At 41.2% G+C, this 27,143-nt stretch overlaps 1 protein-coding gene across 2 annotated transcripts in view; it reads left to right on the top strand.

Moving 5' to 3' along the window:
* csrnp3 (cysteine-serine-rich nuclear protein 3) overlaps nt 1–27,143 on the top strand; it is a 231,627-nt gene that overhangs the window by 14,427 nt on the left and 190,057 nt on the right. For both annotated transcript variants that reach the window (XM_063052352.1, XM_063052353.1), the window contains exon 2: nt 20,194–20,275. The gene's annotated coding sequence lies outside the window, so the exon portion shown is untranslated. The remainder of the gene's footprint in view (nt 1–20,193; nt 20,276–27,143) is intronic.

Below are 27,143 nucleotides of genomic sequence, written 5' to 3'. Positions count from 1 at the left end.
ATTCCATTATGGATTTATTGAGTATGTCTGCAAGAAAATGAATCTCAGGGCTGTTACCGACATACATATAGTTTGACAATGATTTTACTTTGAACTTGACTTCTCTGCAGATGGGAATAGTTTTGCCATGTCTTTCCTCTTCATGGTTATAAATATACTTTGGTAAATTTACTTCATGATTCAGTCTCCCTTTTACATCCTTTGCAAATAGTGACCAATATTATTTTTTTTAGAACTGAAATGCCTAACAATAACTCCATTCTATATACCAGTTTTAATTCATTCTGGATTCAGCTTGATAAATACATTAATAGAATGTATTTAACTGCATTAAATTTATGTGATCCCATCACTTTTTTAAAAAAAAACAGGTGTCAGATGTAAAATGTGGGTGCATTTTTTTTAAAGAAATATTTTGATGATAATGCAAGTCATTGGCATTGGTCATGGTGTATTCGATTCAGCATGATCTCCATCAGGGAAGGAAAACTGATTTTAAACCAGATATGAATAGCAGAGGTAACTGAGTACACCAATGATTGCAGACATTTTAACTTTTGGCATTACTGGGCCCCTCAGTCATCTGCATTCTGTTACAGACTGTAGGTGGCTTGTCTGTTGCGTATGTGGTTACCAGGCATGATTAAACTAAGGAAAATGGAATCAAAAGATGGTTTTCAAAGTGACATAGTTTTAAAGGTCTAATTTTGGGTCCAATTTTGAATATATTGGTGAAGTTATAAATCTGATAAGATGCTCATTTACTATATGCAGATTTTACTTTTTTTTAATAGTTTTCATTTTTTAAACATTATTTTGTAAATTGTTCTGACTCTAGCTAATTGCTGGTGTGTTTATTATTTTCTAAATTTTGCCAGTGTTGTCTCCAGATACATCCTTTTGTCATGCCTTTTATTCCACGTTGTTCACTTACTGCTCTGCTCCCTAGGACTGCTAATTTAACTTTTCAAATGTAACTGAGGGAGTAGTTCATTTAAAGTACAGTATTTTGTGGCACTATACTTCAGAGAAGAGGTCAGCTTTATTTGGTTTCTTGGCTAATGTTAAGCCAAATGTTTTGTGCTAAACTCCAGGAATGTTACACAAAATCGATTCAGAATTCAGCGAGTTTCAACAATATCCTGCTTGGATTAATGGAAACTCTAAAACATTTTAATTAAGCAATCATTCTTGTCCCTACCACAATGATGACGAAACAATTATTTATTCACTGAGTCTTCCCAGTGTCTGCTCGTCTGTACAGTTACTTCTGTTTTAAAATGATATTCAGGAGATCTGTGTTATTTTTCAAATTGGTTTTATAGATTTATTGTTGAGTGTGTATTTGCAAAATCCAAAGCAAGAGATGCAGTATTCCAGTAATCCTTTTTAAAATGTACACATGTTATCATCCAATGAATGCCAACTTCTTGATCATTATCATTCAAGGATTTTCAAATCACAGAATTCTAAATTTAATTGCAATACCAAATGTACCGAGGACAAGCTCTGAAATAAAGGTACTAAGTAAAATTCATTTCATTTGGAAAGCAAATAAATCTTAATGTAAACCTTGGGAAAATAAAACAAGTTAAGAATTCCCAGTACTCTTTTTTTTTAAATTAGTTATCCATCAGGGATGCATCTCACCCTAACCATGGACTTTTCACTCTCCTCCCATCCGGTAGGTGCTACAGGAGCCTCCGCTCCCGCACCAGCAGGCACAGAAAGAGCTTCTTCCCTGAGGCTGTGACCCTGCTGAACCTGTCATCACAGCGCTAAGCAGTATTGCACCCGTATTGTACTGTCTCAGTACTTTTATATTTGTGTGCTGTAGCACTTTTTTATTCACAGTTATTTTGTAAGTAACACTATTCTTTGCATTTCTGGTCAGATGCTAAATGCATTTCATTGGCTTTGTATCTGTACTCCACACAATGACAATAAAGTTGAATGTAATCTAATCTAATATCTGTGTGGTTGGGAGAAAATATATTTTGCCTTTTTATTCAGTGGAATAAGATTGCAGAATGAGACCTGCCATATATGTGTGATGTTCATTAAGGAAATTTAATAATTACATACATTAACATTGTTTAACAAGAACATAAACTGCATATGATGGCTGGGAAAATGATTCTAAACATATGCCCTTAAAATTCTTGTAATTTTTCCAACCATTGCAACCATTTAATCAGCTCCTTTGTTTTTGCCACATCTGTTCCCAGGATGAGGCTTTCCTTTCCCAGACTTCATAGAAGGGACATCTCCAGCCCTTTATCTTTCCCACCCACCTGGCTTCATCTATCACCTTCTAGCTAGCCTCCTTCCCCTCCCTTGTCTTTTATTCTCGCGTCTTTCCCCTTCCCTTCCAGTCCTGATGAAAGGTATCAGCCTGAATTCTTCATTTCTATGGATACTGCCTGACCAGCTGAGTTCCTCCAGCATTTTGTGTGTGTGTGTGTGTTGCTCTGGATTCCCAGCATCTGTAGAATCTCTTGAATGCAAATTGTTTGTTAAAACTGCAGCACTGCGTTGCATAAAAATCCTCACTGTGGAGGTTAGCTGAATCAGTAGCTCATAATTTTATCTTCACTCAATATAACTTCATTGCTTCGAACAAGGTCAATACATTGGTTCAGTCCTCCTTAACATAGAGCAGGATTATAATAACTTGACCTAAAATGAAAATTACCTCTTATTGCTCCAAATTATTTCAAGTCTTTACTTGAGCTTTATCTAAAAATACTACAGGGCTGGAATGTCATCTTTTCAGGTGCAATTACATAATTAACTTATCAAAAAATCTGTTGTCATAAATGTAGTGGGATTAGGGAATTAATATTAGAATATTCTGCATCTACCCTGTATACTCTTGTTCAGAGTTAGTGCTTCAAAAAGGCAGCGTCCATCATTAAGGGCCCCCATCAGCCAGGTCGTTGCCACCATCAGGAAGGAGGTACAGAAGCCAGCAGACACACACTCGATTCAGGAACAGCTTCTTCACTCTGCCATCTGATTTCTGAAATTACATTGAACCCAGGAACACTACTTACTTAATTCAATTATTTAATATGTATTTACTGTAAACTTGCTGTAATCTAGTTTTTCTCTCTTATTGCATTGTACTGCTGCTGCAAAGTTAAGAAATGTCACGACATATGCCAGTGATATTAAACCTGATTCTGATTATATGTATTTTGTAAGTGTTCATCATTTTGCACTGGTAAGTGCAGAGTAAAGTGTAGAAGTATAGAATTACTTTGTAGTGCCATGTTTGTTTGAAACAGGGTTAATGCTGTCTCAGCATTTAATTTTGTATCCTAAACACAATGTTGTGGGATCTCGTCTACTAAGGTGAGAGGTCACTTTCATAAATACATTCTTTTCAGTTACATATGCAGTCTCCTTGTAGGATCAAGATGAATGATTTGGCATTGTATTTTTCTGCTGTTTCAACGTGAGTGCAGTAAGCTCTTGGCATTAAGCCAGCAAGGCATTTGAAGAAGCGGAGTTGGGTTCTGTGTGAAGTAGGGAGGCTTGGTCCTTGGAATGGAGCCATTCTATTTATTGAATCTATAATACCCACTATGCACGAAAATGTAAAGCAGCAGTAGAAAATATTGGAAAAAGAATATCAATAACTTCAAAATCAATGTAGAATGTCTATGATTAATTAGTTTATGTAGAAATAGACAACTAATTAATCATGGAATTTTAAATTAATTATGAAAACATTTGAACTAAAATGCTTAAGGTGCAAAAAAAAAATCAGTCAGAATCAGGTTTAATACACACACTGTGCTGGTGGAGCTCAGCAGGTCAGGCAGCATCTATGGATAGGAATAAGCAGTCGACGATTCAGGCCAAAACCCTTCGTCGTGAGTCTTGATGAAGGGTCTCAGCTCAAAACGTCAACTTGTTTATTTCCATCCATAGCTGCTGCTTGACCCTACTGAGCTTCTTCAGCACATTGTGTTTATTGCTGTCGATTTCCAGCATCTGCAGTACCTCTCGTGTCTCAGGTTTAATATCACTGGCGTATGTCATGGAATTAGATGTTTACTCAGCTCTGCGCTGAGTGAGGCTGAGGCTATGGCCGGCTCCGTGTCTGAGCACTCCACTACGTTTACTGTGCTCTGAAACGAGGCTGCGGCCTGTTCTAGGATCATGCCTGAGTGCTCCTTTTCGTTTGCTGGGCTGTGCACTGAAATGAGACAGTGGCTGGCTCCATGTTTGAGTGCTCCACTGTGATTACTCTGCTCTGGGCTGCAATGAGACTGCGGCCTGTTCTGGCCTCGTGTCTGACTGCTTCTCTACATTTACTCTACTGTGGGCTGAAATGAGGCTGTGGTCTGCTTTGGGCTCATCTGAAGGCTCCACTATGTTTACTCGGCTGTGTGCTGAAATGAAGCTGCGGCCTGCTCTGGGCTGAAGTGAGGCTGCGGCCTGCTCTGGGCTCGTGTCGGAGGGCTCTGCTACATTTAATCAGCTCTGCTCTGAATTGAGGCTGGAGCTGTGACCTGCTCCCGGCTTCATGTCTAAGCATTCACTTTTGTTCTGAGTGCTATTTGCTTGCTTTTATTGTTTGCATGATTTGATTTTTCTCTCTCTCTGCACATTGGGTGTTTGATGGTCTTTTTTTTTATATGGGTTCTTTTGCGTTTCTTTGTTTAATTGGCTACCTGTAAGGAGACAGTTAGTACATAGCAAATGATAATAAAATGTAAATTACAGTAAGTATATATTAAAAATTAAATTTTGTGCAGACAGAGGAAAAAAAGCTTAATGCTGGGATACAAGATAAAAAGACGTTAGAAAAGAAACAAAACAACGAGGAGCAGGAGAAGATGGCAGCACGACGCAGCTTGCACGGCCACTCCGTGAATGACATCTGTTACCTGTCAAGTAGGGTGCCGTGCACAATCCTAATTTGATGGAGACCGACATGAGAGAACGGAAGAACATCTGGAGAAACTTCTGAAATGCCTTTTTCGCTGCCGCTGTTACTGTGTGATCCAGAATCTCCGGAGGGGAAGGCCCCGAGTCCTTGGCTTTGCTTGTTGCTCGGTGACCGGGACAGAGTCAAAGCGCTCAGTAGAGATAGTGCTCGGTGTCGAAGGGCTGGTCAGAGGCTCGAAGTTTTCGGACGGACTCGGTGTCGGCTGTGGTCGGGTGCTTCCAATGCATCGACAGTTGTCGGTGCCTGGAGGTTTATGGCAGAGAGAGTTTCTCCCTTCTGCCACCTGCTATGGGGATTATCAGGAGTCGATCGGAACTTTGAGACTTTTTTTTACCGTTCCCATGGTCTGCTCTTTATCAAATTATGGTATTGTTTTGCACTGCTGTAACTACATGTTATAATTATGTGGTCTTGTCAGTGTTAGTCTTTGGTTTGTCCTGTTTTTTTTGTGTGACATCACTCCGGAGGAACATTTTATCATTTCTTAATGCATGCATGCATTTTTAAATGACAATAAACGAGGACTGAGTGTCCTCATAATTAAAAAAAAACTTAAATGTAGGAAACCAAAGAGAACTATAAACAAATTTGCAAAAAAATACAAAAATATTTGTGAATTCCATAGACCCATAAATAACAACTGGAAAATGAAGAGCAGACTTAGCTCTAAGGAGAGGTAGAAAAGACATATTTACAAGTCACAATAAAAGTACTTAATTCCATACACAGACATCCCACCTCTCCCGGAAGTTCCAGGAGTCTCCCTCATATTAGTAGTGGCTCCCTGATGCCCGCAAATTATATACAATATCACGGAGATCAATTTTTTTGAGAGCGAGAGAGAGAAAGCAAGAGAGAGCATGAGAGCGACCACGAGAGAGAGAGAGAGCGCGCGAGCGAGAGAGAGAGCAAGCAAGTGAACGAGAGAGAAAGTAAGCGAAAGCGCTCGAGCGACTGAGAGAGAGAGAGCGCGTCATGGCAGAGTGTTCCTAAAAAATATAAAACGTACGTCACCTCAGACTACGCTAAAGTGTACCCCTGCCTAATAGGGGTCAAAAATAATCACAGTGTTGCTCGCTGCACTGTTTGCAACAGTGACTTTTCTATTGCCCATGATGGGTTATGACTGTAAAAGACGTGTTGAGGTGAGTTTAACAGGTGTCATTCGTTCATTAGCATAGCTAATGTTATTTAAACTAGCTGGCTAGCTGCTAAGGAGCTACTCGATTGCAGACATCCCACCTCTCCCGGAAGTCTCCCGCAAATTGATGGTGCTACCTCCCTGAAATCAGTTTTTACAGGGTGGGATGTCTGCCATACAGATCCACTGTCTCGTGTGTTCCCATGATGCAAATTGGTTATAATGTGATTGATGGATCAGGGAACACAATTTGCATTACACAGGTCACATTGGTCATAGCATGATCCTGATTTGGAAATCTGTATTTTGAAGACAACTATACCCTGGTTGGGTTGAGTGTTCTCCGATCTTGGCAATTTACTTGCCAATGTTTCGTCACCGTGTGAGGAGACATAGTGTGATGTTGACTGTGGTGTGTCCTCTGATTGCTTGGCCTTTATATGCTTTTCATACTCCTTGCATGGTGACGAAATGTTTGCAAGTAGACTGCCAAGATCGGAGAGCAACCCAACTCTACCCAACTATCAATCACCTGAGCTACACCTCTTCTGAGTTATTTCTAACTACTACACCCTTTTGTGCTGCATCACAGCTTTCTCTATAAAGCAACTATCACGTTATAAACTGAGCATCGGAGCAGGAGGTCAAACCAGAGAAAGAAAAATAGCATAGAGGATAAATACAGTGCCGATTTAAAAAGTATTCACCGCCCCCTCCACCGTCAGTTGTTCAGTGTCAAAAGAAGCCAAATTAAATCGACTGCAATTCAGTGTTGTAAAATAATAAAACATGAAAGTTTCTAAAGTGGGGGGGGGGGGTTGAGTACTTTTTATAGGTGTTGTAGAAGCGATATAGAGAAATAAAGTAATTAACCCGGTAGGAGATGGGGGTGTAGAAACACGGTCACACATATAGAAATTGATTAGTAAAGAGGACAATGTCAGCTGTCTGTGTTGTGAAATTCTTTATTCAGAGTTGGCATACACTTAGTAGTCCGACTGGCCTCTTTCTGTAGTACACACAAAGTGCTGGAGGAACTCAGCAGGCCAGGCAGTATCTACAGAAAAGAGTAAACAGTCGATGTTTTGGGCCGATACTCAGTCCCCTTCAGCTGGACTGCGTATTGGCTACTACACTGCGAAATCTCTTCCACGAATGTCTATTCTGAAGAAGTATAAATTTTCCCAGTCCTGATAAAGGGTCTTGACCCGAATCCTTGACTGTTTACTCTTTTCCATAGATGCTGCCTCGCCTGCTGAGTTCCTCCAGCATTTTGTGTGTGTTAATTTGATTTTCAGCATCTGCAGATTTTTGTTCTTGTTTGGCCTCTTGGAAGTGCTGAGGAAGCAATGCGTTTGCAGCAGGACTTAGACAAATTGGAAGAATGGGCAAAAAATTGGCAGATGGAATACAGCGTTAGGAAATATATGATAATACATTTTGGTAAAAGGAACAATGGTGCAGACTATTATCTAAATGGGGAGAAAATTCAAACATCAGAGGTGCAGAGGGACCTAGGAGTCCTTGTTCAAGACTCCCAGAAGGTTAATTTACAGATTGAGTCTGTAAAGAAGGCATTGCGATGTTGGCATTTATTTCAATGGGAATAGAATATAAAAGCAAGGAGATAATGATGAGCCTTTATAAGACGCGAGTCAAGCCGCACTTGGAGCATTGTCAACCGTTTAGGGCCCCCTGTCTCAGAAAGGATGATTAGAAAGAATCCGGAGGAGGTTCACAAGGATGATTCTAGGAATGAAGGGGTTAACATACGAGGAGCGTTTGGCAGCCTTGGGCCTGTACACAATGGAATTTAGAAGAATGTGTGGGGCTCTCATTGAAACCTTTCGAATGTTGAAAGGACTTGATAGGGTGGATGTGGAGAGGATGCTTCCTCTGATGAGGGTATTCAGAACTAGAGGGCACAGCCTCAAAATTGGGGAGTGACCTTTTAGAACAGAAGTAAGGAGGAATATTTTCAGCCAAGGAGTGGTGAATCTGTGGGATGCTTTGCCACAGACTGTGGAGGCGAAGTCTGTGGGTATATTTAAAGCGGAAGTTGATAGATTCCTGAGTGGATGGGGCATCAAGGGGTGTGATGAGAGGACAGGTGTATAGGGTTGAATGGGAGCCAGTATCAGCCATGATGAAATGGCAGAGTGGACTTGATGGGCTGAATGGCCTAATTCTGCTCCTATGTCTTATAGTCTCTTTCTGTGCTGTGACAGTTGTATAACTCTGTTCATAGAATCTTTTAAGAATCAACTAAAGTTCCCACAAGTATCTAAACAGAGCAGCCAGTCCCAATTTCAATTTCTCTCATCACTTACAAATGCACAACAATTGAACTTCAGTGGACACATAAATGGGGTTACAATAAATTGGCTGCTCATCTTAGATCTGACTATTTAGGTCAAGGAATATTGGGTGAGATGGATGATTTGTCGAAAGTAGTACACCATTGAAGCTGAATTTTAATGTAAAATTGATTGCATTTCTGACAAATGAAGGAATATAATTTATCACTTAAAACAGGGAAAAAAAGCATTCTTTATTTGAGTTTATCATTTATCTAACTTCCTGCTCCAGATCTATTTTAGGAAATAGTGCACTCTGCAAATACTGGACACTCACCTACTGGATCTGAATTCTAGACAATATTCTCGCGTTCTTGTGCTGGCTTTTTTGTAGGAATTTTTAAAAAAGTTATTGCATGTATTAAATATTGCACAAATTATCCATTTTATTGTCTTTTTTTTTCCTGTTCAATTTTCTTTAAAAGCTATTTTTTATGCTCACAATAGACGCACCAATATGTTATGCTTTTATTTTAAGTGCTCTTGAGTATTTGGATAATTTGCATTTGAAAATAGTCCTAATCCAAAGTAAATCTTAATACAGAGATTTTACAGTATTAGCAGAGTGAAACAAAGATGTGGTTTTGGTCTGAATTGTTATCCATTAAGAAAGGGATTATTTTCCTACTAGGGAAGGAGTATTCATTTAGTCTTCCTTTTGCATTTACCAGGAGCTTTGTACTAAGTTAGCATGGGACTGCAAGTCCCTATAAAAGGACTGAGAATGGCTTGACGATATCATGGGAGTCTCCCAACTATCCATCAAAGACCTTTGTCAGGACTGCTGCATACGCAGGGCCCGTAGTATTATCAAGGATCCCACCCATCCATCCAGCATCGTCTTTGACTTTCTACCACCAGGCAGGAGACTACGATGCATAAAAACAAGAATGGTCAGGATGAGTAACAGTTTCTTCCCTCAGGCCTTTAGGCTTCTGAACTCCCTGCCATGTCATATTCAAAATGTCACTGGTTATTCTGCTCTGTACCTTACAATATTTAATTAATGCACTTCGGTTTATTTATGTGTAACCCATCTGTCGATTTCATCCTTACTTTCATAAGTTATTATGTGTTATGTGTACTAAAGTGCACTCTGGTTTGGAGAAGCATAGTCTCATTTGATGGTGTACATGTATATAGTTAAATTACAATAAACTTGACTTATAAAGTCCCAATATTAAATGGGGGGGAGAAACTCTTCTTATTCAGTATTTTTTTTGGAAACTATAATTATTGAAAGTTTTCCTCAGAAATCTAGTTCAATTTACCAATATTAACCTACGTTTTATTTCATGAGTTGCATCTTAATTCCAGTTGTAGGGTAAAAGATGTATTCCTTGTAATGTACACATCAAGATGCTTATCATACTCCGGGGCAGTGTCTAAATCAAAAAGTAAGTAAATCAATGTGAATTCAGTCATTTGAGACTACACAATGAGCAGAGATGATTTATCGGAAGAGCTCAGTTATTTTTGCACTATAAATTTGCACAACAAAGGGAAGATGACAGTGCCGGAGCAAGTACTATTTTAGGACAAAGTCAACAATGGAAAATCACTGGTGTAGGGTTCTGCAGTCTTTAAGAGAAACTGTTACAGGAAGCTCATAACACAACAGATTTTATTTATGATTCTTTAATAACAGAAGTACACAAACATTCTTGTAACAGTGTGCCCTTCACTATTACATAGTTATCTTATGACTCCCAAAGGTAATGTTATGTGAAGAGTTTATTGTGATTTGCATATTTATGCACCAGCTCTCAGAATCACCAAGTGATCTTTCAGAATTCTAAGCAGCAATTTCATCAGCCTCTACCTCCTATATTGTTTCTGCTGTGAAGTGGCCTATGAATATTCTGGTGGTTCTTCATGATTAAAATTTATTCGTCTTTAAATCCTGTAGCCATATTTGCTATTTGGCCAGGAGGTTGAACGCTTTGGACTGTGACATTAGCAAGGCAAATATAAATGACACCCGAAATGCGGATTGTAGCTCTATATTATAATGTAGGTTGAGGCGTATTTGAAACAAAGTCGGGGTGTGCGGAGTGGAGTGGAGGGGAGGCAGATTTGAGGCCTGTCCACCTAATCCTAGAGGAAGGTTTGACCAATCTAAGTGCCGGACTGATTTGGAAAGGTCAGGAAAGAGCTGAAATGTGGTGGCAGGGTCCAGGCCCAGAGTGTATTAATGTGACAGGGCCCAGGGCCCAGGGCCCAGAGTGAGGAGCGACATGATGTTGGGGTGATTTAAACACCAGGCCAGATGGATTGAAAGGCAGGGTGTCGGGCCCAGAGGCAAGGGTCAAGCTGGCTTTGCTCGCTGCTCCGTGATGTTTACTCAGCTCTTCACTACATTGACCCTGAAATTGTGGCTCCGGACTCCGTGTCTGCTAGCTCCGCGACATCTTCTCTGCTATGCGATGAACTGAGGTTGGGGCTGTGGCCTGCTTCAGGCTTCATGCCTGAGGAATCACTTCCATTTTAAATGCTATTTCCTTACTTTTATTTCTTACATGGGTGTTTGTCCATTTTTTTTTGATGGGTTCTTGATGCACTATCAATTACTCCAAAAGACTGGAAGTAGAGTAAATACTGAAAGGCTTTTATTAACAGTAAATGGACCCACGTCCATGCTGTATGTCTGTCCTGGACTGAGGGAGGAGCAGTGACATAATCGCCTTTATTCAGGGGTCTGTGGGAGGAGCCACGGGAGCAGTCAGCAGAGGGGCGTGTCCAGACAGGTAACCCAGTTACAACCTATATACATGGTTTACCACAGGTCTTTTGTGTTTCTTTGTTTTGTGGTTGCCTGTTCAGAGATGAATCTCAAGGTTTTATAAAAACTATACATATTTTGATAATAAATGTACTTTGAACTTTGAGACTGCTGCAGTCACTTTCTTTAAATAATTGAATAAAAATCAGTATTAAAAATAACCCTGATAATTAAAGTTTTGTTAAAATTAGTTGGTCCCAAAAATGTCACCACAATTGAAGATGAATAATAAAAAAATTGAGCAACACCAGTTTACTAACTGCTAGCGTTAATTTATGGGAAAAAAATAAGGAGAAACAAGAGAAGAAGTATTATTGCAAGACTGTGCAAAGAAAAAATAGAAAAGACTGCTTGGTACATGGGCCCAAGCTGACCATTGAATAAGTGAACAATCAGTGATATCATGGCTGACTATGTAACTTAACTTAATTGACCTGCCTTTTCCTCTTTTCTCAGAATAGCTTTTGTTCTCAAAGATCAGTCCAGGTTGAAATTCATTCATTGCCTGGCCTGCAATGTTTGTTTTAGGTAGAGGGTTTCGAATTTCATTCACATTTCTTTTAGAACTTTTGCTTGACTTGGTGTTCCTGAATGGCTATCCTCCAGCTGCAGATCATGGTTCTTTGTCCAAAACTTGCCAATCAGCATTTAGTTATTTCTTCTCCATCCCTCAAAAGCCTGTCAAATGAGGGGTGACCTTATCAAAACCTATCGACTGTTGAAAGGCCTGGGATGTAGAGAGCTATTTCCTATGCTGGGGGAGTCTTGAGACCAAAGGACACAACCTCAGAATAGAGGGATGCCCTTTTAGAATGGAGAGGAGGAATTTCTTTAGCCAGAGGGTGGTGAATCCGTGGAATTCATTGCTACAAGGAGCTGTGGAGGCCAAGTCATTGGGTATATTTAAGGCAGAGGTTAGTAGATCCCTAATTAGTCAGGGCATGGAGGGATGTGGGAAGAACGCAGGAGATTGGGGCTGAGAGGGAAAAGGGATCAGCCATGAAGCAGATTTGATGGGCCAAATGGCCCATTTCTGCTCTTGTATCTTATGGCCTCGTGGTCTAAAATCTGGAAAAACTTAACCAAGCATGTTAACCTTCTAAAGGCAGGAAATGCAATCTCAGTTTCTGTAATCTCTCCTCATAAGTTAGCCTTTTGAAGTTTAGGAAGATTTAACTGAAACTACAGTCCTTAAAATCAATATATCCTTTCTGACATGTGGTATCCAGAACTATTTGTTGCTGTATTTTAACTGTAGTCTGACCCTGAATTGCATAAATTATCATAACTCCTCGTTGTATTGCAATCATTCATTTAGCTTCACTGATCATTTAAGGCAATAAATTCACATTGATGCTCTTTCTAACTGTAATCTAATCTTTTGTACATTTACCAATTGGTAGAGTATGTCCCATCACTCAATCACAGATGTAACCAGTTTCTCCATGTACTCTCCCATGGCTAAACAGCAGGCCTCTGATTTGTGACTATGCATATTGATCAGGGCTGTCCTCTCTGGATCCCTAACAACACAGACTAGTTTAGGCTGAGCACCATTTATTCGAAATGCCTGGCGCTGGGTGTGTTTCAGATTTTGGAATACTTACATCCATATATAATTAACTTAATTTAATTTTTTAATATTTACTATCGATCTGTAATCCAGGGAGCGGGAAGCGCAGAATCAAATATCGCTATGATGATTGTACATTCTAGTATCAATTGTTTGGCGACTATAAAGTATATAATGAGATACCTTGGGAATGGGATCCATGTACAAACACGAAGTCCATTTAACTTGCACATACAGCTTGTACATATACCCTGAAGGTAGTTGCATGTAACATTTTTAATAGTTTTGTGCATTGCATTTTTTTTTAAATTTTTGCAACCAGCCTGCTGAATGTTCATAATTACCTTTAACTTTGAGTTTGTCGTGATAGATCTTTGCTTGTTTCATGATCAGCATACTATTAGGCAGCATATATTCACTCCAGCCCTGATGAATCCACTCTTTCAGTAAAGGATCGAGATCTTCATTTTTTGCTTCACGCAATGTTTTTATATTTTTCATTAACTTCTGTTCATTACAATGTGAGGTCACTTCTCAGAACTGTCTGTGGTGTACAGAGAGCTGTGAACTGCCTGGGAACCTTCCCAGTGCCTTCTGGAATTTCCATTTGGGACATCATGTCAGCGCTCAAAAATATTTCTGATTTTGGAATTTCATATAAGGGGTGCTCAACGTGTAGTCCCATAACTGCTGCATTATGAAATTTCTACTTTAATTTTTTTAAACGTTTTTTTAAAAACTCAATCGTGGATGGCAGGTTGGAGGTATGTCTCTACCAAAGGAGGTGTGAGGTGCTGCTGCCCCCTTGGGTAAAGTGAAGCACCTGTTTAGCACTCTGCCCCACTGATAAGGCTCATGTGACACCATGGAAGTAGGTAGTTGATGGTCGTAAGAGTAGCTGATACATATCACAAGTCCTGATTATGTGACCACCGACGCCAGGCAGGCAATCTCTGAAGAGTATTGGTAACAGCTGGGTCACCCATCTTGTAAAGATAGTTCCCAGAAGAAGGCAATGGCAAACAATTTTTGTAGAAAAATTTGCCAAGGGCAATCATGGTCATGGGACCGTGATCGCCCACGTCATACGACATGGCATATGATGATGACAAAACTTGGTCCAACTCCAGTGCTGATCTCGGAGCTATCTACGACTGGTCATTACATTTGCTTTCCAAGTAGTTGTTTTCAAAATTACTACAAAAACCATTGAACACATCTGTGTGAAACACTGTCATAGGAAAGCAGCATCCATCGTCAGAGATCCTCACCACCCAGGCCATTCTCTTCTGTTGTTGCTGCCTTTGGGTAGAAAGTGCAAGAGCCTCAGGATATGCACCACCAGGTTCATGAACAGCTACTATCCTACAATCAGTGGGTTCTTGAACAAAAGCGGATAACTATACTCACTTGCCCATCCACTGAGACGTTCCCACAACCAGTGGTCTCACTTTATCTTGTGTTCTCATTATTTATTGCTATTTATTTATATTTGCATTTGCCAGTTTGTTGTCTTCTGCACTCTGGTTGATCTTCCATTGATCCAGTTTATAGTTACTATTCTACAGGTTTGCTGAGTACGCCCGCAGGAAAATTAATCTCGGGACTGTATGTAGTGACATGTATGTAACTCCATCACTGTAGGACTTTTCTTCCCGCCTACGCTCCGTAGGTTTATTGTGAGGATCGGTGTGTGCAGGCCAGGGAGCATTCCACAATGACACAGTGAGCTGCGGCGGCTGTGACGTCCACAAGGCTGTAAGTTGAGTATTGCTTCTCCTAGACAGACCGCCTGGCCGGGCTAATGAGTCCATCTCCCCAGGTTTGGAATCGGAGTTGTCCTTCTCCTAGGCTGGGTGCCAGCCAAAGCTGATGAGCCCAGACCATCTGCCCAGTGATATACTGGACACTCGGTCACGTCATGACATTGCAAGCTCAATAAGAACAGGGACATCACGGCCGGCTGGTGGCGCAACGACATTGGCGACGGACCCGGGAGTGGAGGTTCCCGGGTTCGAAACTAGTTGGGTCCGCCCCCGAGTACGCTTTCCATCCGTGCCGGGTTGTGTCGAGATCGCAACTTGACCTCGTAAAATAAAGGGAAAAATCCTGTGAAAGTGTCTGTGTGAGGAATGGCCACACTGTCTCTCTCTCTCTCTGCGCCTTGAAAAAGCCAAGGAAAAGACATCATCACGGACGCATGCAGACGCACACTCACAGACTCGCACGCACACAGGCACACGCAAACAAAAAAGAACAGGGACATCATGTGAAGGCCTTGCTGTGGACACAGTAGTGTAGGAGAGGCCATTTGTGAGTGACCACCTGCATGGCAAGCCGAACAGTGGTCCTGCAGCGATCACTACACTAAATATATACACATACACTCTGATAATAGTTACTTTGTATAGAAAACAGTAGTAGACGCATGCCCTTATTTATTTTTTCTTTCCATTTGAACAATAATAGGCAGGAGGATGAGATAGCTCGCCACGTGCGCAGCCCTCCGGTGAAAAATGATATCGTATCCGTTAAATAGAGGCCGTGGACAATTCTGATTTGATGGAGACAGACGTGAAAGCACAGAGGAACATCTGGAGAAATTTCTGAAACGCCAGTTCGCTGCCGTTGTTACTGCGTGATCGAGAATCTTTCGGAGGGAAGGCCCCAAAATCCCCGGCTTTGCCTTCCGCTGGCGACCGAGATTGAGGTCGAATCATTCGGATAGAGATGGTGCTCAGTACTCGGTGTCGGAGGGCTGATCAGAAATTGAAGTTTTCGGATGACTCAGAGTCGGACTGTGGTCGGGCATGGCAGGGAGTTTTCTTCCTTCTCCCGTCCACGTGAGATGTGGGACTTTCGAGAGACTTTGAACTTTTTACTGTGCTTGATGACTGTTCTTCATCAAGTTATGGTATTGTTGCACTGTTGTAACTATATGTTATAATTATGTGGTTTTTATTGGTTTTTCAGTCTTGGTCTGTGTTGTGTTTTGTGATATCACACCGGAGGAAATAATGTATCATTTCTTAATGCATGCATTACTAAATGACAATAAAAGAGGGCTGCGTGTCTTCATAATCTAAATAGTAATAAAAAGACTTATAAAATAAAATGCCATCAATAATAAGAAGGATCAAATCAAATTTACCACCAATCAACTAAATTTGATATTGGCCTAGATTTTGTGGTCTCCAGTGAGCTGACAGTACTGAGCAGTATCTCGAATTAAAGTTTTATTCTTATTTTGAATCATTCCTCACCCAACAGAACAAAATATTAACAACAGGAATTCTGCAGATGCTGGAAATTCAAGCAACACACATAAAAGTTGCTGGTGAACGCAGCAGGCCAGGCAGCATCTCTAGGAAGAGGTGCAGTCGACGTTTCAGGCCGAGACCCTTCGTCAGGACTAACTGAAGGAAGAGTGAGTAAGGGATTTGAAAGTTGGAGGGGGAGGGGGAGATCCAAAATGATAGGAGAAGACAGGAGGGGGAGGGATGGAGCCAAGAGCTGGACAGGTGATAGGCAAAAGGGCCTAAAGCCAACTGGAGTAAGTTGGTAACGGAGGCACGTTCCAAGAAAGGATATAGTGGTGCCTTGTGTGCTATAGTATTATGCTGCCTTAGAAATGATATGACAAAAGGCAACCAGGTCCAAAAACCAACAGAAAACAGTAACAAAATGTAGCAGATATCACACTTTGTGCAGTGCTAAAATATCCTCATACTATTTTTAAAAAAAAACAAACATTTAAACAAAAATCATTAACATTCTTTGGAAATTTTTAATAGATCTCTAACAACTCTAGATTCCCCTTGTTAGCACAGCAGAAGGTAGGGAACACGTTGAAGAGTTTCAAATACTGGATTCTGAAAGGTAATAATATTTAATAGACCTTCTCATTGGGTTAAAAGGGAAGAAGCTGGTGAAATAAGTGAGTTAAAATTGGACAAAACCACTTGAGCATCTGCACTCTTGCATTTGGCTCAGTGGCCCCTGGATAAACAATCTGATCTTACCACACACAAAATGCTGGTGGAACTCAGCAGGTCAGGCAGTCCTAATGAGGGGTCTCCGCTCCGCTCCAACTGTCAACTGTTTATTCCCTTTCATAGCTGCTCCCTGGACTGCTGAGTTCCTCCAGCACTTTGCGTATGTTGCTTTGGCTGTCCAGCATCTGCAGATTCTCTGATGTTTGTAACTTAAGTTTGTGTGTCTGAGCAAGTCTGATTTGCTTCTGACTACTTTTCTCACCACCCATGGCAGTTAGTTGATATCGTCCATAAATATTGAAAAGTGTTCTTCATGAATTACAGTAATGTGTAAAAAGTCTTAGCCCCATTGTGACAAGAATACACATAGATTAAGATGTAGCTGTCCTGTGCTGGCACCAGTGGGATCAGCAGTTGGTCTGCCACCTGTCTTCAGGAGAGAGAGAGAGATAAGGGAAACAATGGAGCAGCACTTGGAGATGTTAATGAAGGGGAAGGAGAGCTGTCAAGATCGGCTCCCCCTTTGAACCCTGAACTGTTTGAAGTGATGGACAGGCGATACCCCAGCAGGGGGATAAAAAGGGACAGGTTCGCTAAGGCAAGACACACACACGACACCCGAGGTAACAAGACCCTGGAAGCGGTGCGTCTCTCACAAGTCGGTGGGAAGTATCGGGCCATAGACGCACAGGGTGGAAAGGCACGGTCGGCAGGAACCTGGTGTGTGTCCACCCTTGCCTGGGTGCCAGGTTCAGCGCAGGGAAACGATCGTATCTGGAAATGGAGGGGGTCACGGTCGGTGACCTCAGATGACATCACAAAGGACTCGCCCGACAGCTGACTGCGAAGGTCTGTGCGTGGAAGCCGTTTGAATATTCATTCGCTTTGCTCTCTCTCTCCTTCCCCCCCACTGTCCATCACCACAGCAGCGATTACTGCGAACTGAACTGAACTTTGCGTCACTTTGAAACTGGTCATTTACCCCTAGACAACGATAGAGCTTGATTGATCCTGTTATCTTAATTCTGTGTACATGTATGTTTATCATTGCTGAACTGTTGCATTCATTATCCTTTTGATTAGAGTACTGTGTTGCTTGTTTCTTTAATAAAACTTTCTTAGTTCTAGTAATCCAGACTCCAACGGAGTGATCCATTTCTGCTGGTTTGGCAACCCAGTTACGGGGTACGTAACACCATATATAGGGTGCCTAAGAGTTTTGCACAGTACTGTCGTCATTTTATGCATTACAACACTATACTGTTGCAAAAAAAACACATTTCGTGACATATGAGTGATAATGAACTTGATTCTGATATGGGTCTCTATTGTAGTCTAAGAGTGGCAAGGGGCAGGGAGAGGGGAAGCATGGTTGGAAGGGGGGAGGGAGTGAGTAGCACTAGAGAAACATTTCGTAATGATCAATAAACCAATAGTTTTGAATCAAATAACCGTGCCTAGTGTTTCAGGGCTTACTGTGTCTGTACTTGCACTACTTCCATCCCGCCTGCCACCTGTCTCACACCCCTCCTGTGACGCTCCAACCTCACCAATTCCAACACCCTTTGCTCCTGTCAGTTTACAAACTCGCTCTTTGGTCCATGTTGACAGATGCAGTACTGTGCAAAAGTCTTAAGCACCCTTGCTATGTACACATGTGCTGAAGGCTTTTGCATTGTATTATATCATCTCTTTTGATAATCAGTGATACAAGTATTTAGAATCTACCTCCTTATTTTTTTTTTCTCATGTTTCTTCCATTACTTTTTCCTCTCCATGGGCCGTGCAGATTTCCCGGAGAGCATTGGAATAGTTAAGTTTTTAACCCAAGTTCACATGATTTGGTTGCTCTCCATGTTATATTCAATAGAGGAGGTGTTATCAAGCAGTATTGTAAAGAAATAGTGAAACAGTGGGCTCTTTTCGTTAACAGATAAAAATGCAGAAATCTTGAAGCTGCAGTCATTCTCTCAGAGTAATGAAAGTAAACACCAGTCGTATCACTATCAATATGATTGCAAATTCTGTGTGGCCATCTGTAAAGTGAGAGACATGAACAACAGATTGTGACAGAGCAGCAGTACCAGGACTTTATCACAATGGCTTCATTCAGAATGAGTAAAATCTCGCTGTGGACTGGAAAGACTTCTGACATTTCCAAGTACAGTACTGGGGGCAAGTAGTGTTGGGGAAGCAGGTAGTCTGAGGAGGAGTTGGTCAGATTAGGAGAATGGGCGAGGAGGTGGCAGATGGAATACAGTGTGGGGATGTTGATGGTCTTGCACTTTGGTAGAAAGAATAAAGACATAGACTATTTTCTAAATAGAAAATTCAGAAGTCAGATGTTTGGAGACTTGGGAGTCCTGGTACAAGATTCCTTAAAGGTTAACTTCCAGTTTGAGTCAGTGGTGAGGAAGGCAAATGCAATGTGAGCATTCATTTTGAGAGGATTGACATATAAGAGCAATGATGTAATGCTGAGGCTTTGTAAGACATCGGTCAGACTGCACGTGGAATATTGTGAATGGTTTTGTGCCCCTTATCTGAGAAAGGATGTGCTGGCCTTGGAGAGGGTCCAGTGGAGGTTTATGAGAATGATTCCAGGAATGAAAGGTTTAATTTATGGTTGTTAATGTATTAATCATTGTCATGTGCCTCTACTCACTGGTGTTTAGAAGAATGGGGGGACTTCATTGAAACCTTCTGAAAATTGAAAGGCTTTGACAGTGGATGAGGAGAGAATGTTCCCTATAGTGGGGGACTTTAAGACCAGAGAGCACTGCCTCAGGGATTGAAGAATGTCCCTTTAGAACAGAGATGAGGAGAACTTTCTTCAGTCAGAGGGTGGTAAATTTGTGGAATTCTTTGCCGTCAAGGCCAAGTCACGGGGCATATTACAGTGGATGTTGTTGGGTACTTCGTAAGGGTATCAAAGGTTATGTGGAGAAGTCAGGAGAATGAGGATGAGAGGGAAGATAAACTGTGATTGAATGACAGAGCAGACTCGATAGATTCTGTTCCTATGTCCTATGGTCTCGTGACCTAATCCTAATGCAAAATGGTAGATGTAGCATGTTCTTTTCCATCTTTGAAAATCGATCAAAATGACTTAAAGAACAGAATTGCAGAAGCAAAGTATGACAATAATGTTGTTCTTTAATTCCAGTCATTTCAGGATGATCTTCCCATGTTGTGCAAAATATTTGTAGGAATAGGTACATACTCGATGCTTTGAATTTTGGTTTAATCTTCCAGGCTGTTATATATTGAAGAAATGTTTCCTTCAAGTGTATTTCCTGCACTGCTGAGTTCTTTATAGATAATGTTGGCCTGCTTCCATTGAAATTAGAGTAATTTCCTTGTTCTTTTCTCTTTCTCTTAGATGAAAAACAGAACTCAAATGCCATACCAGGACTAAACAGAATATGCCAACTGAAGGGAGTCAAGTTTAATGGAGAATTGAGGTAGCTTTATTGTTCTGTGTTTATAAAAACTAAATATTGTAAAGAAGTATGGGATTGAATTGCACTATAATCTCTTTTACAGCTTTAGCAACTATAGTGAGTGACCGGGCACTTTGAAAATAGAACATGCTAAGAACACCTACTTATGTTAAGAGATCTCTTTCCAGACTCCATTCAGTACAGTGATTTTGTTTTCAACAGTGGATGGATAATAAAGTCATTAACTGGGTGTAGCTTTCCTTGCCTTGTGCCATTTTTTTCCCTTTTTCTTTACTGTTGATACACAGCCAGAATAGATCAGCCCTTGCACTAATATTTCAATTTGAGTAATTGAGAATGGGTAATGCAAAACAGTTAGGAACAAATGTGTATTCATCCTTAATCTGACCATTATGCTATCAGTTGTATTTGCAACTCATCCTCATTATGACATAGGTGATCGTGGTCTATGACTATGAACAGTACAAGTGCCACCTTCCTTTGTGATAATCTAAGGTCATCGAAATCAGTTCCCGGGACAGTCTGGCCGTACCATGCTGAGAAAGGCTGTCATTCAGATTCTGCCTTCCTTTGTAATAGCCCTCTCACCAACCAGCATGGTCAAAGTGCTCATCCTGGGCACTGGAGTGACATACATATGGCTCCAAATATCAATGGCATCACCATGTGGGAACCACGGGTAGGCTTAGGAACTAGATATCCAGTAAGTGCCATTCAGCACCCAGAAAATGCCCACCTTCACAACACCATTAGGCATAGTTACAGCCGTCCCAGGATGCTGTTCCTGCTCACACTTGCCATCCACCTTGTACCTGTACTCAACATACCACCTACGCCAACACTCTGTCGGGTGCGGAAATCACTTTAAGAATCAGGACCTTCTAATTAAACAAATGATACGTAGGGAAATACCAGCCCTTAAAGCACTTACGCTGCAGGAGCAGTTCAGTCCCTTAAGTTTGTTATCATACCCTGGGCTGAGTTTGGCTGAAATAGACTACCCCCCCCCCCCAAAACCAAATGCGGAAACCCAAGCAGCCAGATAATTTCCCCCAACAGTATTTCTTTGTCAAATCATTCAGTATCAGTGGCATCCCTTCCACGCTGTGGTATGGCATCCTCGTACAAATTCAGCAATCTGACCCGTTGGTCCAGTGTGCAACCTCAAACACCATCCCCAGAACTGTATCATAGCACCTCCCACCACAAGGCAGCATCCACTACTTTGTCATTCTGTAATGCAGGGAGATACTAATGCACTTCTTCCTGATTAGTCATTGGATATTTAGGAAACACAAAAACAGCAAAACTACTAGAATTGCTCACCAAATGCTCAATTCCCTCTGAGATGTGGCATCTCGTATCTAGAATAAAGTTGCCCAAATTTCTACCCCATGAACTCAGATAGGGCTTTACCCGTAATGCACTGGGCCGTATCCTTTACTTTTTGTAGGATACTTCTTTAGTTATGGGGCACAAAACTGCTCATAATACTCCAAATGTGGTCTGATTAACACCCTTAAAAGTCTCAGCATTACATCACACAAAATGCTGGTGGAACACAGCAGGCCAGGCAGCATCTATAGGAAAGAGTACAGTCGACATTTCAGGTCGAGACCCTTTGTCAGGACGTCGACTGTACTTCGGACTATAGGTGCTGTCTGGTCTGCTGCGTTCCACCAGCACTTTGTGTGTGTTGCTTGAATTTCCAACATCTGCAGATTTTCACGTGTCAGCATTACATCCTTGCTTTTGTATTCTAGTCCAATGGAAATGAAAACAAACATTGCATTTGCATTCCTAACTACCATCTCTTCCCACAAGTTATTCTCTAGGGAATACAACACTTCAGAATCAGATCAGGTTTAATATCACTGGCATGTGCTGTGAAATTTGTTAACTTTGTGGCAGCAGTTCAATGCAATACATGATAAATAAGGGGCCCCTAAGTCCCTTTGCACTGCTGTATTCTGAACTTTCTCCCTGTTTAGAAAAATAGTCTGCACCTTTATTCCTCTGCAAAAGCACATGACCAGTCACTTCCCAAAACTGTTTTCCATCTGTCACTTATTTGCCCATTCTCCTAATCTATCCCTGCTTCCTAAACACTATCTGCCACTCCACGTATCTTTGTATCACCATATTTTTTCAAGTGGTTTATTGCACGAGATCTGTGAATTGCTCGTGGTGTATTAAGCCATAATTTCTACTTGGCATGCTCTCTCGAATCTTAAAAGCAAATGGTCTTATTTTCTCATATACACAATTGAAAGTATAATCAATGTTAAAATACTACTTTTCCCCCTTCCGGATTCTTCTTTATTCATTTGTACATGTTCAGATCTATAGTGTTCCTTCCGACTTTAACATCTGTGAGAATTTTTCCATGTAACTTGCTTCTAAGTCAGCTTGGTGACAGCTTTTAGTACCAGCCAGTAGAAAGAGAGATGTTATCACTGAAGAGGTCATCAGCTCCTCGCTGGGAAATTTTCCTTGGGTCAGAGGTGAGTTCTATTGTTTCACGGCCAATTGCAAAATATGTGCCACAGAGAATAACTATCTGTGTTGACTAAGTACAAAGCTCCCTTGCTTGGTCAACGACTTCACACACTGATCCACACAATGTGTCATATTTGCCTCATGGTCAGTACTGAATCATCTGACAACCAGCAACTACACTTGGCATTCCGTTTTCTGTGACAAGCTAACTTATTCACACTCAGCAATATCCCACAAGCTGTAATAAGTTGATTGACCTGTTAATCAGTGTTGGGTGTGTGGCCGGGTTACACAACAAAACTATAAATAAGAACACTAGAGACTGGAGGTAAGTTAACAGGGGGTTTTTACTTACAGAACCCGAACTAAACACATATATACAGATCAATACGCGCCTAATGGCGCATGCTGAATAACGTGTTCCTACGACATAAAATAGTCCCATATTATACAGTAGGCTATATGGTACACTCCTTCCCTTTTATTTTAAAAGTGTATCAACTTTTTTTTTAAGTTAACGGGGGCACTACGCGAAACAAATACTGTATGTGTACCCTTAATATACAAATGCCCACCAACTGTTTAATTAGTATTGTAATAATATGAAATTATAACAAAGTAATGTAATAATAATTATAATTAGAACTCAAATCTCTGGGGGGGCCTTCTTTGCCTCTCTGGGTAACGTCTGCTGTGCAACGTTTGATTTGGGGAATTAGCCTCCACAGGTACATCAGGTGGGTCCTCAATCTCCCTTCTGGGGCAGGCAGACCCTCAGCCCTGGGGTTCAGTGCCGGCTTTAGTCTCGCCTGGATGCGCCGCGGCTCCGACTCTGTCTTTCAGTCTTCTGACGTTCCCGACTCTGGTTGAACTCCTGCTTCTTTTCAGACTCGCGGCCTCACTCTGCCTCTTCTGAGTGACGTTAACAATTGAAACGGTGTTCCGATATGATGCAGGTTCATTAACCTCGTTGGCAATTTGTTGTGTGTGTGGTCGGGTTACACAACAAAACTGTAAATAAAAACACTAGAGTCTGGAGCTAAGTTAACAGGGGCTTCTTACTTACAGAACCCGAACTGAATACAGATCAATACGCACCTCATAGCGCATGCTCAATAACGTGTTACTACGATGTAAAATAGTCCCATGTTATACAGTAGGCTATATGGTACAATTAATTTTTAGTGTTGCTAGTTAAGGGGTGAATCCAACCCTGACACCAGGAGAAATTACATAGTTTTCTTTGAGTTTTGGCAACTGTCCACCTATAAACCGAGCATCAATTTGTTATTTAATATGTTACTAAAAGAGTGGAACATCTGAAAGCACCATGTTCCTTCTAGATGAATGATAACTCTTTTTTGTTCCCGGCCATGAAGTGAGGGTTGGGTCTACAACTTTTTCACTTGAGGCACAAATTTATGGTGGGGTGTTCTGGAGTTTGGAATTCAATTCCGATGCTGTTCTGCAAGGAGTCTCTAAACGTTCTCCTCTCTGAAGGCGTGGGTGTCATCTGGATTCTCCGGTTTCCTTCCACAGTCTAAAGATGTCCTGGGTAGGTTAATTGGTCATTATAAATTGTCCTGTGATTAGTTTTGGGTTGTTTGGGTTTGTTAGGGTTTGCTGGGGCAACATGCCACGAAGGACATACTCTGCACTATATCGCTAAAATAAGAAAAAAATGGATTAAAAATAATTAAGTGATTTTATGCCAAGTGATGCAAATCAGAATGGAACTTGACAATAAAACAGTACAACACACAATTGGGCTCCTTGGCCCACAAAGTCTGTTGGCTAGGATGCTAAATTAAATAACGTCCATCTTTTTGTTTCTAAAGCAGGGGTTCCCAACCTGGGATCCATGGATCCCTTGCTTAATTGTATTGGTCCATGGTATAAAATTGGTGGGGAACCTCTGGTCTAAAACCTTTCTTGCCCTGCACGTTCACATGCTCGTCCAAATGCCTCTTAAACACCACCTCTCCCCCCTGGCACCGAGCACTTATTTTTCAAACTTGCCTCGTAAATCTTCTTTAAACTTTCTCACTCTTGACCGTAAAGCTATGCCCTCCAGTATTTGTCTTTTCCACCTTGAGAAGACGCTGGCGATTGGCCCTTGAATCGCGTCACTTCTCAGCTTCTAGTGCTCCAGAGAAAGCAATCTAAGTTTTCTTGTACTTCGTGCTCTTTGTTCCCGCCACAGCCTGCAAGGAGGCTGTACGCTCTCCCTGTGATCGCCTGGGATTTCTCCGGGAACCTTGGTTTCTTCCCACTGTCCAAAGACGTTCCAGTCGGTAGGTTAATTGGTCATTGTAAATTGTCCCGTGATTAGGCCAGGGTTAAATAACGGTCAGAGGGGCCTGTTCGTTCAATAAAATAAAAAAATAATTCTGGTGACATCCAGGTGAATCTCTCTGCAACCATCCTGAGACCTTGCAAAGCAGCAAAATTATTCAAAGTGGTTTGTCTTGATGATTATTATATCTTAATATGTCAGTTACTATTTAATTACTTAATTTCAAATCAGCAAAGAGTTGTCAAGAAATGTATCCCCAGTCAGTAGGTTCTGAAGCAAATTTTGCAAGCAGAACCCAATACTGATGTAACTTTACAGGTTTCCCCCGCCATCCGAAGGTAGAGCGTTCCTATGAAACGGTTCGTAAGCCGGAATGTCGTAAAGCAAAGAAGCAATTGCCATTTATTTATATGGGAAAAGTTTGTGAGTGTTCGCAGACCCAAAAAATAACCTACCAAATCATGCCAAACAACGCATAAAACCTAAAATAATAGTAACATATAGTAAAAGCAGGAATGATATGATAAATACACAGCCTATATAAAGTAGAAATACTTTTCTATAATCATTGCCAATTGCCAATCGCCTCTGATCTGGGCCGACATTTATGTGCCGGGTGGCACCTAATTAATTAGCATGTTTATTTTGGCTTTTACCTTGAAGATGTGCTGGGTGCGTCCCGGCTACCGCTGCATTCTCCGCGGCAATGTATCAGTCCGCAGCCTGGGGGTTGGGGTGGTGGGACACTGTGGTGTCATCTCATCATCGTCTGTTTCCATCAGGTCAGGCAGGTCATCTTCCTCTATGTCTGCCTGCTTTGATGTTGAAGGTCGAGGTTCGTCATCTGCTGTGGCTGATGTGGAAGGCTTGAAAAACGACAGTATGCTTGACTGCTTAGCCTTGCGCATTTTTCTATCATACAGTTCTTTGTAAGCACTCAAACCATCTTGCAAATATACCCTAAGCCTATGTACTCTTTCAAAATTAAAGTTGTACTTTATCATTGCAGCGAAAATCTCACGCAGTTGCTTCACGTTCAGTTCCTGGACGACTTCACTTTCGGTCCGTTCGCTACTGCATTCTGTTTCGATTGTTATCCTTTCCTCTGCCAATTGCATCAGCTCTTCATCTATCAGTTCTTGGTCATGGGATGCCAAAACCTCTTCAACATCATCTTCGTCAACTTCCATAAGTCAACACCCTTACGAGCTCTTTTAGGCTTTTCCGATACCTTAGAACTCATCTTGCTAACGGATGCTCACAGGCACGTGTTTAAGCAATGCCGGTGAGAATGCAGTTCCGAATCCGGGGGAGAGCGGCTGCTCAGGGCGAGCCCTGCCTTTTTATCGTGCACTGCTTTTTTTGTAACAGTGAAAACACCTGTTAGTGAAAACAGGTAACTAATGTAGGTCTTTCGTAACAGCGAACGTTCGAAAAGCGGGGGACACCTGTATAGTGTTTTTATATCTGCAAATGAGGGAGAAGTGCATGTATTTGTTAAACAGGGTTTCACCATCTCACCTTGTATTGATGTGACTTGAATTGTTTAGATGATTAAGGTTTTGATGAATCTGAAGAACAGTAAGATTTTGTAATCAGGCCAAGTAATTATTTCTATTTGACTGTTATCCATTAGTAGCAAGAGTTTACTATTTTGTAATGAGTAAAGCCAGTGTTAGAAAATGAATTATGACATTAAACCTACCAAGTTAATTTCCCAAACCCAGTTTCATATTTTTTTCAATTTTTTTAAAAGGATTATATTTCAAAAGAAGTATTTACAGAAGAACCTCAGTCTCGCTCTATTGGAGAGATTCCCTTTGTCCTTTACATAAGACATAGGAGCAGAATTAGACCACTCGGCCCGTTGAGTTTGCACCACTAATGCTGATTTATTATCCCTCTCAATCCCATTCTCCTGCCTCCTCCTCATAACCTTTGCCCTGGTTAGCCAAGACTCTATCAACTATCTTCTGCTTTCAGTCACAACTCGGTAATTGCCACGTCATGCCTGCCAATCTCTAACTGTGCCACAAGATCGTCTACTTATGTGTGCATTCAGATATAACACCT

This window comes from Mobula hypostoma, chromosome 6 (genome assembly GCF_963921235.1).
Source record: "Mobula hypostoma chromosome 6, sMobHyp1.1, whole genome shotgun sequence".
In the NCBI taxonomy this organism is placed as follows: domain Eukaryota; kingdom Metazoa; phylum Chordata; class Chondrichthyes; order Myliobatiformes; family Myliobatidae; genus Mobula; species Mobula hypostoma.
The sequence above is the reverse complement of the archived record's forward strand: the minus strand, read 5'-3'. Positions and strand labels throughout refer to the sequence as shown.